The following is an 18,296-nucleotide window of genomic DNA, read 5'->3' on the forward strand; positions in this document are numbered from 1 at the left end:
GGCTGCGGGTTTGGGCGCTGCAATTTGCCAGCTTTTTCTGTAGGGGTGGCTGCCGGTTTGGTTTTGGGCCTGAAGGCGCGGCCTCCGGCCCTCCTCTGTTATGTGGCATCCGGTTGAATTTCCTAGTACAGTTGGCATTTGTTACTGGGGTTTCTGTTTTCGGTCTGGTCTAGCGGTTTCACGCTCGCCGCTGGCACTTGTGGTGTTCGGCCAGTCACAAGTTCGAGTTTAATCTGGTGGCACAGTGGACTAATGCATCCTCTGTTGGAGCCTGTGTTTCACAGGTTCAATTCCCGGTGGGTCGACTTAGTCTTTCATCTAGTGCCGTTGGGTGTCAATATTCGTCTGTTATTCGGTTTCTAGAGACCCCGAAGGGAAAATGTGCATTTTTCTAAAGGGCTCGGCTTTTGGGGATGAATCTTCTCCTGACGTCAGTTTTTCTGGGCACCTTCTGTTATTTGGAGGCGGGCCGCTGACAGGGTTACTTTTGCCGTCACTCATAGTCATGGGTTCATACCCAGCGGTTCGTTTCCTGGTATTTCTGTGTTTTTGGTTCCTGGTATTTTGGTGTTGTCAATGCTCCTATATTGACGGTCCATTTGGTCTTCCGTCCTTTTCTTAAACGCAACGTCTGCCAAGGTGCTATGGTCCTAATGCCTCGGGCTTCTCCAGGGCCGGGGTTCTGAACCCACTTCTTTCGGGGTATCCTTAGGTTGCCCTATTCATGCTGTGTTTTTTTATCCTGTTCTCTGCAACTTGTGGCTCTCGGGGGGGATTTCGTTCTTCCGGCTGGAACTGTCGGCCTCTGTGTTGGGGCACCGTGCATGTGTTTTTCGGGCTCTGCTCGTATGCGGCTCCCTGGCTCCTTTGGGTCTGGTTCACAATATGTGTCGCTCTAGGCTGACTGGGCGCGTTTGCAGCACCGTGGCCTCGTGCGTTTGTTTGCGACTGCGGGGTGCCCAACATTCTATATGTTACGGTCTTAATCTCCTACCCTCGGGGTTGGTGTGCCCAGTTTCTGGTCCACTGTCTCCTCTTTCCTCTGTAGGCGACCCTGTTGTTGGTTTTGTTTTCAGGTCTCTTCCGTCTCTCCACTTTCTGCTAGTGGGGGCCTGTGTTCGGCCTGCGACCATGCCGCCCTGTGGACTCCTGTTCTCGTCTGCTCTCTGGTGATTGTGCGGGGTCGGCTCTTGTCTGTGCCCGGTTGGGCGACTGCTTCGGTGCTGAGGATTCCCTGGCTCTGCTCTTGGCGCCTCTCAGTTTTTTTCTTTTCGTTTTCCCTTTTGGGTGCCCATGCTTGTCGGGTTCCCGGGGTTGCGGCCCCTTAACCGTGCGCTGCTTGGCGAGGGTTGGGCCCTTCCTGACCAAGGGGCTGTGGCTCTGTAGTGTGTCTTGTGCCTCTGTTGGCACTGGCTTCCGCAGGACTGGGGTTCGGTCCGCCACTTTTTCTTTTTCTTTCTGAGTGTCCTAGGGTGCTTGTTGTTCGACCAGGAGTCTATTGCTCAGTGGTAAGTTCTGGGCCTCTGGTGCCGAGGTCCATCTCAGGTCCAGGTTCTGCCAGTGCTGTCAACTTGCTGGGTCTGGTGGCTCGGTAGTCTGTGGCAGCCACTGCAAGGTCCTGTGTTGGACCTCGTGGTCACGGATTCAGGTCCCTGCGGGTCCGCTCGGCTCTTCCTCCGTCAGTGGTCGATACACTGGGTTCCATTGTGTTAGGTTCCACTGGGCATCTGTTGTCCGGCACCTGGTCACCTGCGGGTGGCCATGCACTTTACATGTACGCCTGTTATGTGGTGCTTTGCTGGCTGGTTTTGCATGACCCCTGTTCAGGGTTGGCGTGCACTTTCGTGAGCGTTCCATTTTGTGACGAGATGTGTTTTGCCATGTATGTTCTGGTTGTTCGCCCGTTCTTGGGCGTGAGGGATGTATGTCTCCCCTTCCCGGGCTTCTCTCCTGGGTTTTGGGGGTGGCGTCCCTATGGTCCCCTACATGACTGATCGGGGCGGTCCTTGCACTCGGGCTGCTTCGGGGGTCTCTGGGTTCTCTTTGGCTTCGGCTCCTGTTCCTGGTATCTGGGACCGGGGCGGTGGTGTCCCGTCCTCCTCCTGCCCCTTGGCTCGTCGGGCGTCCCTTGCGCCCTCCTCCTCGCTGCCGTTTCTCCGCAATTGCTTGTGGTGCGTAGTCGCTTCTGCCGCCTCCTTCTGTGGTCTCTGTCTGTTTTTACACTTCTGATCGTGTGCCCCCCTCGCTCCTTCTCTGGTGCGGTGCCAGTTGCTTCCTGGTGTTTTTTTCTGGGTCCGCTTTGGCTTTCCCTGGTGTGCGGTGCTCGCTTCGGCAGCACATATGCTAAATTCGGAACGATTCAGGGAAGGTTTGCATGGCCCCTGCGCAAGGATGACATGCAGATTCGTGTAGCGTTCCATGTTTTTATATCGGCCCAGGCTCTCTATACTGGGGTGGCTGCAGATCGTTGCTCTGCTTGCTGTCTATGGTTGATTTTGCATTGTCTCCCCGTGTGTCGGTCAGGGGAGGTTGCGGCCCGGAGGTTCATCTCTCCTCTTCTGGGTTGAGTGTTTCGCTTTCTTGCGTTTCAGTGGTCTTCGGTTGGAAATGGCTTCAATGGTGGTTTATCTTTGCCTAGTCGATGGTTCCTGTCACTGGCGCCTCCTTTGGATGGCTGTCCACTAGTTTTGGTTAGTCCCCCGGGTGTTCTTGTCTGGGTGTGATCCTTCCGTGGGTTCGGTTTGGCCCATGTGCCTGGTTGGATGTGGATACTTGCTTTCCTTACTTCGGCTGGTGGGTGGAGGCTCCGTCTTTCGCCGGGGGGTCTCCTGTTCGTGTTGGTACCCGGTTGGGACTTTTCCGGGGGTTTCCTCTCCTCTGGCGGTATTGCGCCGGCTCCTTCTGCGGGCTTGGCTGTTTGCGAACCCCTTGGGGGTTCTGTATTTCCTGGCGGGCGGTCCCTTCCCTCTGCTTTGGGGGTTCGGTGGGCTGCTCTGCGGTCTTCCGGCAGTCCTATTTTTGCCTGGCTGTTTTCCTTGGTGGCTCGCTTGCTGCAGAGCCATTTTCTGTGGAGGCCTCTGGCTGTGTCCCGGGCTCCTCCTTGAGCCTGCAGGTTCCTCTGGGTCCCCCTTCCGCATGGACGGGCTGGGGTCCTTCCTTCGGTCTCCTACCTTCTCGGGTCTTGCCGGGTCGGCGGGTCCTGTGCCCTGGTTCCGGTTTTCTGCCTTGGATTGCCTCCCTGGCTCTTCTCAGGTGCCCTTGCCTTCTTTTTTCCTGGCGGTGGGTCTCTCACTCTTCTTCCGGGATGTCTGAGGTGCGGTCGGGGTGTTGCTCCCGTGCTTCCTTTTTTTCAGTGTGTCTGTTCTCTTCTGTCACTGGCTGCGGCGGGCCTCCTCCTGGCCTGCGCGTCCCTGTGTCCCTGTTGTCCAGAGTCGTTCTGCCCGGAGCATTTCTGTCTCTGGGGCGTCACTTATGGTTGGGTCCGTTGTGGTGTTCTGCCGGCGACGTGGGCTGTTTTTCCTGCTCGTGGTTGCCTCTCCCTTGGGTGGTCGTTCCGCTCTTCTGTGGGTTTGCCCCGTCCTGGGCGTCCCCTTCTGTCCCGTTGGTTCCTTGTGTGGTTCCATGAAGCCGCTTGGCTTTGGTATGTGCTCACTTTGTAAGTCATGTGGCGAGGAAGACTAACGAGGGGGTAATGCCCCGATTACTTACCGGTAATCTTCATTACTCCGAGTTAGTCTTCCTCCCCACATGAGTTCCCATCCCTCCCTCCCTGTCTGGCTATCGGCTTCATGTTTTTGCTTGGTAGTTTCAGGCTTTGGGTTTGGGCCGGCCCTCCTTTTATAGTGTCATGGAGGGTATGGGTCGGCCATATTGGGAAGGGATGGGAGGCATGGGAGGCTAACTTTTGCTTTGGAGGGTTCTGGTGTGGAGCTGGAGCTCACTTTGTAAGTCATGTGGTGAGGAAGACTAACTCGGAGTAATGAAGATTACCGGTAAGTAATCGGGGCATGTTTGTTTTATTCACCTTGCCTCCTTTGCTGGCAACTCAGAGACTCCATAACAGCACCTGAGCAGGAATCTGGTGCTGGATATTGGAACCAGCAAGCCATGATTTCCAATGAGAAGCCAGCCAGAGCAACCATGGCCAGGTTTGAAATGAGAAAGATTATTTGGGGATATTATCAACGCTTAGCGTTAAACATCGCAAATCACACTTAGCGCAATTTTGAATATCGCCGCCTATTGCTAGGTTACATCGCTGTGTTAGCGGCGTATTTACAACGACTTGCTCACAGGTGATGTACAAACCTGCGATAGACGGCGATATTCATCAGTAGCATGTGAAATCAAGCTATGATTTCACACGCTGATGAAAAGCTTGATAATTGGGAAGTGTAGAGATAAACAAACAATCCGTCTCCCATTCAAAACATTCCTAAGTCACGTTTTGACCAGGCGTTAACGATCCTGCGAAAACCACGGTTAGCGCAGCTTTCATCATTGACCTGTGATTCCTGGGCCGTGATGTCCTGTTTGTGACCTTTTGTCATGGTGTTACAGGAAGGTACGCCTACTTTGCATCTCATTAGCGATGTATATCGCTAAGATGCGTGGCGTTACAAAAACGGCAGCTAACATGCCCTAATGCATGTTAGCACCGCCTTGTTAATAGGGCGATTAAATTATCGCTGCTTAAGAGGCAAAAAGTGCAGCTAAAGCAGCAATAATGCCCTTGTAAATATACCCCTTAATCTTTCTCCCAGCTTCTTCAAAACACAAGACCTACAGGAAGTTGGGAAAGTGCCTGCGGATCATGCCCCGCTGCTCTTTGTGGCTTCTCTTGAGTTCCTTGGCCTCAGGGATGCACTAAAGATGCGCCCTGACAGCCAAATTTTAGCGGATATTCTATGCTACCTGAGGCATGCACAATATGTCTGCTAAATAAAAGGGATTGTGACTTTGTGAGGGTATGGTAGTTGAATAACACTTCTCACATGCACAATGCAGACATCTGCCTACAAAGTGCTTGCAGCATTGTAATTGGCTTAGGGGAGGGAGCCTGGCTGCCTGCTTTTGCTTCCTGTTCCTGCCGGAGGCAGGAGAGCAGGAGCAGAGAAGACGATGGATCTGGCCAGCAGAAAAGTAAGTTTGAATATTTTTTTATTATTATTAAATTAACCCCCGCATGACCTCACCGTGCACCAACTCCCCCTCCCCGCGCGACCCCCACACTCCATCCATGATCTATGCCGGCCGCGACTGTGTAGCCTTAAAATGTATTTGCTCTGTGATAGATAGCCAATTAAAATACCTTCCTTTAGGGAATGATATGTAACTTCTCTGAGGAGAATTTAGGCACACCGAAACAAACAGCACTGAGGTAATCCAACTTAGATAATGTTACTGTGTAAATTGTAAACAAGTGAGATTTTAAGTGTAGGTAAGAAGTGGGGTTTCTTGGCACTCAATGGGGGAAAAAAGCATAATGATGGCACTTTATTAATTTGATCTCAATGTGAGTACATCGTCAAATTGGAAAACCCAAATTGCAAACTTTTCTAAAAGGTTTTGGGGCTGCCCCAGGTCAACCAACAAATATCTACCTATATCAGAAAAAAACTTGATTTACAAACCAGCAGGATGCCTGTATTTATTGTGTTGACTTTTAGGAAAGTAGTTGACATCTATTGGCATACATTTTGAAACTGAAATCAAATGTTCTACTCAGTCTTGCCAATGGAATCATATACATTTTGAATAATGTAGGGATTATGCAGCACATACTCATTGAGTAGCGTTGTCCCATTGACGTGCTGGATTCTATGCATGCACAGCATGCAAGTCAAACAACTTGACAAGCATAAGATAATGTGAACTGCAAGCAAACCCAAGTTGGTGGCAGTCAGGGCCATACCACCACAAAGGGAGAAACATGGGTGCCGTTTCGGGGTCACCAGGAGTTGCAGGTGCAACTCCTGCTCATCCCTTGTGACCCCTGGCACTGCCTATGCTACCCCTGGCATCAAAGATGGCAAACTCAGTGCCAGGAAAACAGGGGCAGTGCATCCTTGTGGATGACTGTTGGGGTTCCATTTTTCTTCTTTTTTTATTATTCTTATAGTGAATAATAGCATATTATTCACTATTGGTGTAGAAAGGAATTGAGTACAATTGACAGTCATGGGGGGAGAGCTGAAACAGACACCTGACATAGCTGATTGCACTCCGAGGACTTCTTAGTGCCAAAGAAACTACCATGTGGGCCTACAGAGACAAAGTGGGAGATTGTGGTATGAACGTTTCAAACAAGGCTGTCTCACACAAGATACACAGATTATCTCCCGCAGAAATCACTGAAGAATAATATTACTGCTCACTTTTGATTCATTGTTTCCGAACCATTCATGTACACTTTTAAATTGATAACGATTTAAGTAAAGTACTTTTTAAAAAAGATTTAGCACTGATAGGTCATTCTGTTATTGGTATGTGTTATTTGGAATATTGAGCTCAGAGTCCTTTGCCACACACCACATCCCTGAATAAGCCTTGGAGTGCTCGACTTTGCTGCCCTGAGGCTCAAGACCTAAAGGGTGTTCAATTTTGGGTGCAAACTAAGGTTAAGCCCTAAACAAGGCGGTAAATGGCACTGACGGACACAGTCATTGCTCAGTAAACCTCACTGCCTCTGGAACATTCGCACAGATATTTAAAGATTTCAGTGCATAGAGAGCATCTTTGAAGTCCAATAAATTTGCAAAAAGTTGTTTATTATCCACATTATGTTCCATTGCTGGATCAACATGCCCAAAAGGTTAATTCAAATACAAAAGCGAATGATCTCATGCCTTTTTACTTATGACAGGGTCTGGGTAAATCTGGTTGGACAGGGTGCTAAAGGCCCCTAGTTGAGATAGTTTTCTAACAAATTTGAGAAATTGTTACTTTGGCAAAATCAAAGGGTATAATGTTACTGTAAGAAAGTGTACATTAATTAGGTATAGGTGGCTGCCCATCACAAGGAATAATAACCTTAACTTATTAGGGAGAACCACAAAAGTCATTAAATTAATCTGAGCTCTATGGTAGCTATGGTATGGAGCTGACAAGCTTAAATTAGTGCAATTTGTAAGGATTTATGCAAGACCAAATCTAATAAAGTAAAAATACCAAACAATAAAAAGTGTTAAATGGGCTAGCCTGACACGTACGTGTGTGGGTCGTTTTAGTGGATGTGTGTGGGCCAGTTTTGCGGTGAGGTGAGGTGGTTTTCTGGCTGTGTGTGGACTAGTGTTGTAAAAATCTTTAAATGCAGACTAGGCAGCAGTAGCAAGAATCGATGTGCAAACTGTGGCTAGTGCGATCTCAATGCATGCAGTGTGAATGGCCCAATCACATTGTGGGGAAAAATTGCTAACATTGTGCACCGAGTGTGCATAACAAAAGTGATGTAGTCAGGTGCAAAATGATTATTTGGGATTGCCTTTGTAGTACAAAACATTATTTGCAATGGAAATGATCCCTAAAGTAATGCACAGTATATAATGGCTTAGCTTTGCATTGTTTTGTGTTAAGGGGGCTTATCGTGGGTGGTACATGGGTGATCCCTTCCAACCACCCGTAGTTTTTGACAGAAAATGCTTTGTAATATAATTTGCAGACCAGGCTTTGCGTCAAAAAAATAATATATCTTTGAGGCTGTTAAAAAGCAGAAGTGTTTTAATTTCTCAAAGTTATTCACATTTTTTTTGGTGTGCTGCAAAGTACAATGCTTACCCAAATTGGGAAACGTTTTAAAGTTTGTCTAGGCATTGTATTTTGTAAGGGAAGCATATCCTTACAGTACATAACCTGTGCTATACATCATGCAGACACCTTTGAACTATGGGGCAAAGGTGTGTGCATGGTGTTAAGCAGCCTAATTCTGTGCCAGTGCTAGGAAAAAGAGCAAAAGTGCCATATCTTAGTGGATATAGCGCTGTCCTGCTTTCTTCCTCTCAAGCAATGTAGTGCAGCAACTTTGGTTTTTGAGCTTCATTGTGTGAAAAGTATATACGTCTGACCCTTTGTGGGTAGACAGATGCCTCAATACTTTTATCTTTTTGATATGGAAGAAACATAGGGGCATATTAGCAAGGGCCATATCTCCACTTTAGCGGCACTTTTTGCAGCTAAAGCAGTGATATTTTTATTTCCCTATCAGCAAGCTGTCGCTAACAGCAGTTAGCGACAGCTTTTAGGCGATAGCGACCGGTTTGGGGCCAACTTTGCATGTCAACGATATTTATCGCTAATGACATGCAAAGTGGGCGGACCCAAACTGTTAGCGACTGAAAGCAGTCTCTAACACAGCTATCGCCTATTAGCAAGTCAGGCAAAGGGATAAAAAAAATTGTGCTAAGCGCGATTATCGCTATAATCTAACGCCTACTAAATACATGACTTACCTGTTTATCCAATGGGAGGTGGATTGTCAGGTTAAATCCCCATTAGCGTTAATGCGTGTATATCTCTGGATTTCCAGCTATATTCACACATTTTGCCACTATCGCTGGATATTTTAGCACAATGGAGAAAAGCGTTGCTAATAGCATGTTTTCTCCCATAACATATCCAGCGATAGGCAGCGATAAAAAAAATCGCTAAGCGCATTTTGGCAGAAATATCGCTATTCCTTACTAATATGTCCCATAGTGAGTTTTACTACCACACTTCTCAAATATTACTACACATAATGACTGTAACAAGCACAAATGCCTGTGGTTCACTACCCCTGACAAACAACCCAGACAGCTTGTCCTGAAAAGTCCAGAGATACTTGATCTATAAATGTATGGCACTTTTTTAACTACCCAGTCCATAATATGTAATTCTTTCATTTTGTTTCCTGGCCTCTTTTCTACCCAGTCGGCACCTAAAGATCAAGATTCAATTCTTCATTTATTTACTAAGGTGATATGCTTCCAAAGGAAATGCCTGGAAGATGTGATTGTCTGTAACAAATAGATGATTTCTAACATTAAATTTGCCATCTGTATTAGACAGATCTCAGAACGAGCTCCGTCTTTTAATGAGTGAACTTGAGTTCATATTAACAATTGTATTCGAACTCGTGCCAGACACAAAAGGATCCCATCATTCAGGTACATTACTAGCAGGGCTCCTCCATCAGTCCTACTCGTCAAACATTGAAACATTATGTTAAAAATTACTACATGACACTGGAGACTGAGCAATTTTTCAATGGTGAACAGGCAGGATTGCATCCAGGTTTGCGCAGTCAGACAGGGCAAACTGTAATTTTCACTGTGGGCAAATATTTTCCTTGCACAGAGCAGACTACGCAAATGACATTTTTCAAGCATGCACTAACCGGCCCTTGTGAACATGATATTAGCACTAACTGACTGGTGTAAAAATCACATATTGCAGTGTTCAGTGGGTGCAGATGTTTCGTGCACCAGTCGGTTGCTGCTAATAACTGGGCAAATTGCACCAGTACAAATTTGCCTGCTAGTGGGCCCATCTATGTCTCTTAACCTGTAGGGTAATTGAAACCCACTGTTTACATATGATGAGCCTGATTGCTTAGATTTGCTTGTATTGGAACAAGTAACATTTGTTTTATATAAGTCATGGTGCAAAATATCCCTGGCACTAGTGTGCATGTTCAAACAAATTGAGGAAATCTAAAATATCTGCCAATTGCTTAAGGCTGGTCACAAACAAATATTACACTTACAAAATAAAGAGGTTGTACCCAACGTAGAAGCTATTATCACTTCTGAGTATCTCTCTTGGTTCTGGGACAGCAACCAAATGAGTGAATCACTTATTACCAATTCTCATCTTCCTCTGGAACAGGCTGTGGTGCATTATATTTATCCATCTTGTAAACTTACTTCTGCTTTCCGGTCTCTGTCTTCCACAGCTCCCTTTTAAGGATCATTTCTTAAACACTGTACTGTCTCTTTAATTTCTCCCTTATGCCTACAGAACCTGTACTTTCCTTTGGCGAGAATCTTGACTGTGTTAATGTCTTTCATTATAGCCCTTCTTATCGACTTTAATACACACTCTCACATATCACAGCCTGTGTAATTTTTTTGTCTGTTCACATTTGGTGTTCTAATCGCAATTTAACTTTTAGCTTTCGGCAACAGACAACTTTAGTCCTCATGTTTCTGTTACAAAACATGTACAGAGAGTGGTTTGTGCGTCAGCGACTGGCTCATAACTGAACGGCTACCCCAAATATTCATGCACCATACATTTAAAAAAATTAAATAAATTCGGACACCTGCTCAGCTCTGCCTCGAAGGTTCCAAGAGGGTTGGGACTGCTTCCTCCCCTCATTGGCTGTTCACAGGTCAGCCAATGAGGGGAGGCAGTAGTCCCTACTCTTCACAGAGTGGGATGGAGTCAGTGAGAGCTGCTGACCCACCCCACTCTGTTATGAGGTGTCAGGAATTGACACTCATCCCCGAGCACTTCAAAGCTTAGAACTGAAGTTCCCAGGGCTGAGGCAATCAGTGATGCCACCCTCGCTATGAAGGGGAGGGCTTGAGGGCTTTGCCAGGCTGAAGAGGTCATGCCCACCTGAGCTATGACATCTTATGCCTGGAAAAGTTCAGCTCAGGCAGCCAGGAGACTGTATATTTAGTGCAAGTCTAGCTCCTGACTGCCTGACCTGAAAATAAAGAGTGTCCGTCAGGTTGACCACTGACCAGCCTGACAGATAGTCCTATTTTTAGGCAAAAGGGTGGGTGGCATGACACCTTGGCCCATTAAGACAGGCCATGGCAATTTTTCTGAATGAGTGAGTCGGATCCTTTCACTGCACACTTGAAGAAACAATTTTGTGAATTAGTACTGAGCACACCATGGAAGTTCTTAAGTTACCTTGTTCTGTCCCATTTTTCCCCTTCACTTCCTCATACACTCTCATTTCACTTCCTCGCCTCATGGATGCTCCTCGTTCCACTCCCCATCAGCTGGCTGTAGTACATTATATATGTGTCTTCATCGGCACAGGTTGGATACACTTTTATGCAGACTAAGTTGCAGGACAATATTACTGAAGAATAGAAGGAAATAATCCATTACCTCATTGGGGTGGTGATCCAGCGAAAGAGTTTTTCAGATTTTACTAACTATTCTAACCGTTCTGGGCCCTCTATGACTAATCAACTGCTCATTACGGCACCTTACCACAGAGGCAATGGTCCTCTGATAAGATTGTTTTTTGCTGCTAGGAGGGGTGAGAAATAGGGCACCCAGATCCATGTTTGCCACCCAATGAGGACCATTAATTGTCAGCCAGCGTCCTGAATTTAATCTGTCACTCTCTCTATTACACATCTAGAATGAATAGTTAAATAGCACAGTTTTAAAGTAAGAACATCTGAACACAATAACAGACAGGCAAATTTAGATAAACTGGGTATTGTAGTAATGATCCAAAATCAATGCATGTAAGTATCATTTTAAGCATTTTGGTTAAGCACCTTACAGCATGTAGTATGAAACCACATATTTAGTCAAATGTTCTAATCCAGAAGAGGATGGTTCAAAAGGTTACAGATTCCTAATGCCATTGAAAGGCAGAGGGTGGTTTCTTCACAGAACAAAATTCACAGCAAACAAAAATTAAAGATTTCTCCCATCATTAAAGACAGAGGGTGGTTATGAGATTCACATCAAAAAGAAGTTAGAAGTTCCAACCACCATCAAAGACAGAAGGATAGTTCATTTTCTTAACAGAGGTCAAAAGGGTTTAAAACAAAGGGCAAAAAGGACCAAGCATAAAGTCCTCTAGGGACTTCAGAAACATGAGCTAAGGGGGAAAGGCAAATTTCTTTGCTCACCAAAGAGTTCAAGAAAGTTCAGCAGACAAATGCATTGGAAAAGGCAAACACATGGGACATAGAAAAATCAGGCTTGTTCAAATTTAAATCAATCTTCAAATTAATCCAAAACAATGATTCTTTAAAGAATAGGTCTCCTTGCATAGGGAAAAACGAGCATGTGTCTCCATCAAAATATGTGCTCCCAAATGTAACTGCCCCTCCTTACGGGTCTCTCCTTTATAATCATTATGATGCTTCATATGGTCAGTAATCACACTTTAATGGTCAGATCATCATATGATTATGAAAGACATAGCCGAGTGGATGACGACCAGCCGCCTGAAACTGAACTCAGACAAGATGGAAGTCCTCATCCTGGGCTCCTCGCCCTCCGCTTGGGATGACTCCTGGTGGCCCCCCGCCCTGGGCACCGCACCCAAACCGACAGACCACGCACGCAACCTGGGCTTCATCTTGGACTCCTCCCTCACCATGACCAGACAAGTCAACGCCGTCTCCTCGTCATGCTTCAACATCCTGCGCATGCTACGGAAGATCTTCCGGTGGATCCCCACCGAGACCAGGAAGACGGTCACCCAGGCCCTCGTCACCAGCCGACTGGACTACGGCAACGCCCTCTACGCCGGAACCACCGCCAAGCTCCAGAAGAGACTCCAGCGGATCCAGAACGCCTCAGCCAGACTCATCCTCGACATCCCTCGACACAGCCACATCTCCAGACATCTGAGAGACCTGCATTGGCTCCCCGTCAACAAATGAATCACCTTCCGCCTCCTCACACACGCACACAAAGCCCTACACGATCAAGGCCCGAGCTACCTCAACAACCGCATCAACTTCTACGCTCCCAAACGTCATCTCCGATCAGCCAGCCACGCCCTCGCCGCCGTCCCCCGCATCCGAAGAACGACAACAGGAGGAAGGTCCTTCTCCTACCTAGCCGCCAAGACCTGGAACTCCCTCCCTCCCGACCTGCGCCTGACCCAAGACCACCTCTCCTTCAGGAAGAAGCTCAAGACCTGGCTATTCGAGCAGTAGCAGCACCCCCCCCCCCCCAAGCGCCTTGAGACCCTCCAGGTAAGTAGTGCGCTCTATAAATGTCTGTGATTGATTGATTGATTGATTTAGTCGTAAGGTACAAGATTTTGATATTTGAGCATAGTTTCCCATACATGTCATGGGAACCAATTCCTCCTTACATCCGCACTGGTTAGTCGACAATGAAATTATAACATTGTTGCAGACCATGAGGTCTGTGTAGAGCTCAGAATCTCACCAATTCAGTATTCAGCGAACACTAGAAGAATGTCCTCGGCTGAATTAAATGTTGCTTGTGTAGAACAGATAAAGTGACTTTTGAAAAAACTAGAAAAGAATGTCCATTGCATTTTACTATGAAATAATGCAGTTCAGTAAGAGACCTGGAAAAGGACATTTAAACTAATATTTCATTTGCAGTACAATAAACTCTTAATTAGAATCAAACATGTAGAGCAATTCATGTAAAGAAAAAATAGTAGAATTGGCATTGTATTATCACATGAAAAAGACTAAGGTTAAATATGGACGATTACCACAATATTTCAACTTTCATATTATGTAAATTATTCTCAAAATTCATTTTATTAAAATTGTTTTAGCTTTTAAATAATAAATATGATGTTTACAATCACTACTGAAAATATCAGCTATGTAGCTAGTTCTGCTAATGTTCTGCGCCACATTCTCTTTATGATGCTTTAAAATGAAAGGCAATAGAACTGCTAAATCACATCTTTAAAACTGCATTTTTTTTATTAAAGCATTATAAATCAATAATTTATTAGTAACCAGTTATTACACCTTATTAGAAACATTAAAATCTTTTTGTATATGTATTTTCTCTACTACGTTTTTCAAGCACACCGTGTTTCTCATTCGTGTCTCATGTTTCTCAAGGTGCACATTTAAGTTTCTATGTCAAAATCAGTAACTATTTTGTGTCTAGAATAATCGATATATGTTAAAGTAGTAGGCAGACACATTCAGACCATGGAAAGTAGAACAAAAATCTTACCACAACATTAATTGAAGCATATAACAAACAAGTCTGCAATGAAAAAAAGTAAAAAGACCTGTTAGCATAGTGCAGCAATTGTGCATCAAATTCTTCACAAATTATGGTGTCACATTGATGTACCACTGTTTTTGTCATAAATAGCATAATAAATATCCACAAATACTAACTTAGGCTAGATGCTGCAAAAAGTCAATGCAAGAAAATTATAAAGCCAGAGTAGAAAGGACACTTAACATGCTAGACAACCAAAAACACTAGAGGTACCAGGCTGCGTGAGACTGTGAAGGCATAGAAATACCCATATCTCTAAAACAAAATATGTGAAAAAGGTATATTGGTGGAAGGTAATGCACCAAATAAAACAAGTAAAGTCTCTACGAGGGCAAGGGAAATATCCTGCTGAAAAGCTTTACCTAATCTGGAGTCCGCAAAACAAATGCACAGTATAAATAGTCAGCTTGCTGTGAACACGTGTGCATGCATGCTGCCAGAAAACACGTTTAAAAAGTGTATTCAAAGTTTAAATTATATTTAAAAAGTCTACACAATGCTGATAACAAATGTCAATGCTAACCAGTAGATGAATTACTTAGGAGTAAAAAAAAAAATGGAAGAGTTACTCAATATAGAGGTATCAGACAAACAAGACAGAATCTGCGTCAGAAAGAATAATGGCAGATGCAGCAGAAATGGGGCAGACATATACAAAAAAAGGATATCTATAATAGAATAATGGTCTTTAAATGTCACCATGAACTTCATCAACTACTAATAAAGACCAATAGAAATATATATGTGTAGTGCAACATTACATAATTGACTAAGTGACACGATATACAATGTAATGATTCAATATAGCTCAATATTTTTCAAGTGTTTATATAAGGCCACTGTGCTACGTGTGATCCTACTGTGGTGTTGTAGGATGCATATCTACACTTTCTGTGTTGTTTGACCAATATAAATGTGATGGTATGGACACCACATAGCATAGAAGAAGTTTAAAAAATGTCAGTTGTTGAATTGGCTCAGCACATGCAGACATTTTTGGTCTTTAAACAAGAACAAGCATTACAGCTGCCAAATTTGAAATGCAAAGGATCAATGGGATTCCCCATTGAGATACAATAGAAGGGGTTCCTCTCACCGGGAGCCTGGATTTGACTACATTTTTACAAATGTATCTACCTCTTGTTAATGCAACTAAAGGATTACTAGAAATTCCAAAGCTATCCTTCACCAAATGCTAATGTGGTTCACAAATTTCTTTCTCATTTTTTACTGAGAACAAAATGTGCTATCACCTAACATTTGGTCATTCGCCAAAAGTCTTTTCTAAGCACCAAAAGTTGCTCACTAGGGTAATACTAAACCATATTTCTCGCCTGCTAAGACATTTAGTAGGGTACCCTCTTTCGTTCAACTTGAGTATCAGAATATATATTTATGAAAACATCTTCCTGTCTCTAACAGTTTCTCCTAATGTGAAGAAACTGACTGAAGGGTAAGCTGACAGACAGGTTCTGGGAATGGTAAATGGAATACCTTAAAAAGGCAATACACTCTTGGGGTATTACACTCTACGGGTTTGCAACACATTTGTTGTGTATAATTTGACACCCACCACTTCAACTAAAAAGTCTAGGGAAGTTATTTCCACCAACATATATGGAGCACAGTAAAACAGAATTTCTCTTGACAAAGAGTTGAGCGAAGAATAAAAAATGTTCAATGTTTCCAAGTCACCAGCCCAAGTTTGAACATGTTTTATTCGTATCTTCCCCACTGTGTAATGCTGGCATTGAAAGGACTATTATTAAAAATGTGAGACTGTTCAAAATCATTCATGTGTAAGTTGCTTATGTCTGGAGCTGAGTAATAAGATGTTGCTTTTTTATTTGATTTTTACTGTGTTTATTGGGTATCCATTATCACTTTTTACAATAGAGAGCAGTGTTCAGAGATAAATTTCAGGGTAACATGTCTTATGACAGCTGAGTTAACCCTATTACATAATGTAATGTTACATTTTTACAGGAGGGCTTTCCATGATACTGGCTAACTTGCTCAATCTGGCCTGGCCACTGTGTCAACAGAAATATGCATTCTGGTGTTTGTACTATCTGTTATTCTACTAGCAAAAGAGTTGATAATGATTTGTAAAGAGGAAGTCCAATACCTAATGCATAGTGGTTGGTTTGTGTTAGAACTGGCATCCGTGGCTTGGTTTCCCCCTAACTGTTTGCCTTCTGACTTCCTATTTTTGCTGACTTTGTTTTTGCATGTCTTAGGATTCTGCACAATTTACCACTCCTACCCTGTGCTAAAGTGCTTGTGCTCTCAGCTTACAACATATTGACATTAGCTTATCCTTAATTGGCATATTTATTTTACTTATGTAAAGTGGTGCTACATTTATCCATGGCCTGTAAATTAAATGTTACTAGTGGGCCTGCAGCACTGATTGTGCCTCCCACTTTTGTAGCCCTTAAAACATGTCTCAGGCCTACCACTGCAGAGCCTGTGTCTGCAGTTTAGATTACCATTTTGATTAGGCAAGTTATCAATGTATTTAAAGAAACTATTGTTTGTTGAAATTTATTTTATGAAAAAACTTAGATATGTTTTGTTAATTAAATGTATGATGTTAAGTTAAGACATCACATACGATTGATATACAGGTTTAAACATTTCCATGAAAACAAATCCCTTGTTAGCACCCTCAATTTTAGAAAGTTGGCATTTTGTTTTCTTAGCCATTTGGTGCCTTCACCCAGTCTCTAGGTCACATGACTGGGTGTGGGCGACAGCTGGGCTTTGTGTATTCCTCCTAGACAGCCACACACAATATGAGCTTAGAGGTGACCGCATGGGCCATCACTGGCAGGATTGGAGGGAGGTGCTGTGCGCAGGCTCACTTACCCTTGAATTGGCTGTGTCCTGTCTCCATCCAAAGGGCTGTATACATCCTGTAGTTAATCTGGAGCCAGGTAGTCACGGCATCTCTGAACTTCAAAGGTCTGCTTCTAGAAGATTCTCCCCACTTCAAAGTCACAACTGCATATAAAATAAGGACCTCTTCAGTACCCTTCTGGACCTGTGAATGCTCTGCTAGGAGGACTGGGGTGCTGCTACAAGGACTGTCACTATGTTTACTGGACTGCTGCTCTGACGAAACTGCAGCTCTGCTGTGTTGACCCGCTAGCTGTTGCACTCTGGCCTTGATAAGAACGACTGGTCCTGCATCTCTTCAACCCAGAACCTGGAGTGACTCCAAAGGCTAGCTGGCTAGCCTCCTGATCAGAGGCCTCAGGGGCATAACAGACTTCCAACAACCTTGAACCTAGCACTTGGACTTTGGCATTGGAATCATCAAAAAGAGATGAGAAGCCCAGCAAAGCACCACTGCACAGCTCCTTAGAACCGACACAAAGCCTCGCAGCTCAGCTTCCTCAGACTCAACACCAGACAACACCAGACAACATGAGGTCCCACAACCCAACGCCATGCAGACCACGCGCCATGATTTATGGTACTGTGTCCCTGTAGGTGGACCACGCTCTATTACAGTCAGAACTTATGACTTTGTCCTGATCTGGTGTGACTTTTTAACTGCAGTTGGTTCTTTATGCTTCTGTCAGTTGGTCTTGTCTCATTTATTATATTTTGCTAAGGGATCTTTTTGTGTGGTGTTTTGAATTGTTGCACACATACTTTACACATTCCATCAAAATTAAGCCTGACTGCTCTGAGCCAAGCCACCAGGTGGTTGACCACAGGTTAAATTTGGGTTTGCTTGTACCTTACCCTGACTAGGATTGTGGAGGCTGCTTGCCCGGGTTTCACACCCCAGTCAAGCAGTAATCCAATTTCTAACAGTTTTAATGCAGCAATCCTAAAATCTTAATTCTGTCTTATGTTGTTATTTTGAAAAAATGATGGTATTTAGATAGAACAGTGATTGAGTGGGGGACGCCTAAATTACTTCATTAGTTAGTAGAAGTGAATTCTTCAAGAGGTCCATGACTGAGGAGATAATGAAACCAATCTTTCATGAACTGCAACTTAAATTTCATGAGCAAATATTACAATGATTAGGTGAATCTGTAACATACATTTATACATCTGGTCAACACTCCATCCATCAATGCATGCCTGCTTGTGTTCTGTATAACTGTATCTGTGCATGGAATGGTATGGGTTCATTTCTATTTAATGTTTGTTGTCTTTGTGCATTAACAACCATTCTGAACTCTCCATGATGCCTTTCTACCTTGCCCAATTTGTATTGTACCTCTGCTATAGCGCTTTTCTTCATGCAAATTTGGAGCCCAGAAAACGCTAGCTGATACATTGAAATCCACAAC

At 44.3% G+C, this 18,296-nt stretch overlaps 1 non-coding gene across 1 annotated transcript; it reads left to right on the plus strand.

Annotated features, from left to right (window-relative positions):
• The first annotated feature begins 2,319 nt into the window (after positions 1–2,319).
• LOC147702928 (U6 spliceosomal RNA) lies at positions 2,320–2,426 on the plus strand. Its single transcript, XR_015298476.1, has one exon. It is a non-coding gene; the product is annotated as a U6 spliceosomal RNA (small nuclear RNA).
• Positions 2,427–18,296: the final 15,870 nt, after the last annotated feature.

The sequence above is a fragment of the Lissotriton vulgaris genome, chromosome 7 (genome assembly GCF_964263255.1).
Source record: "Lissotriton vulgaris chromosome 7, aLisVul1.2, whole genome shotgun sequence".
In the NCBI taxonomy this organism is placed as follows: Eukaryota; Metazoa; Chordata; class Amphibia; order Caudata; family Salamandridae; genus Lissotriton; species Lissotriton vulgaris.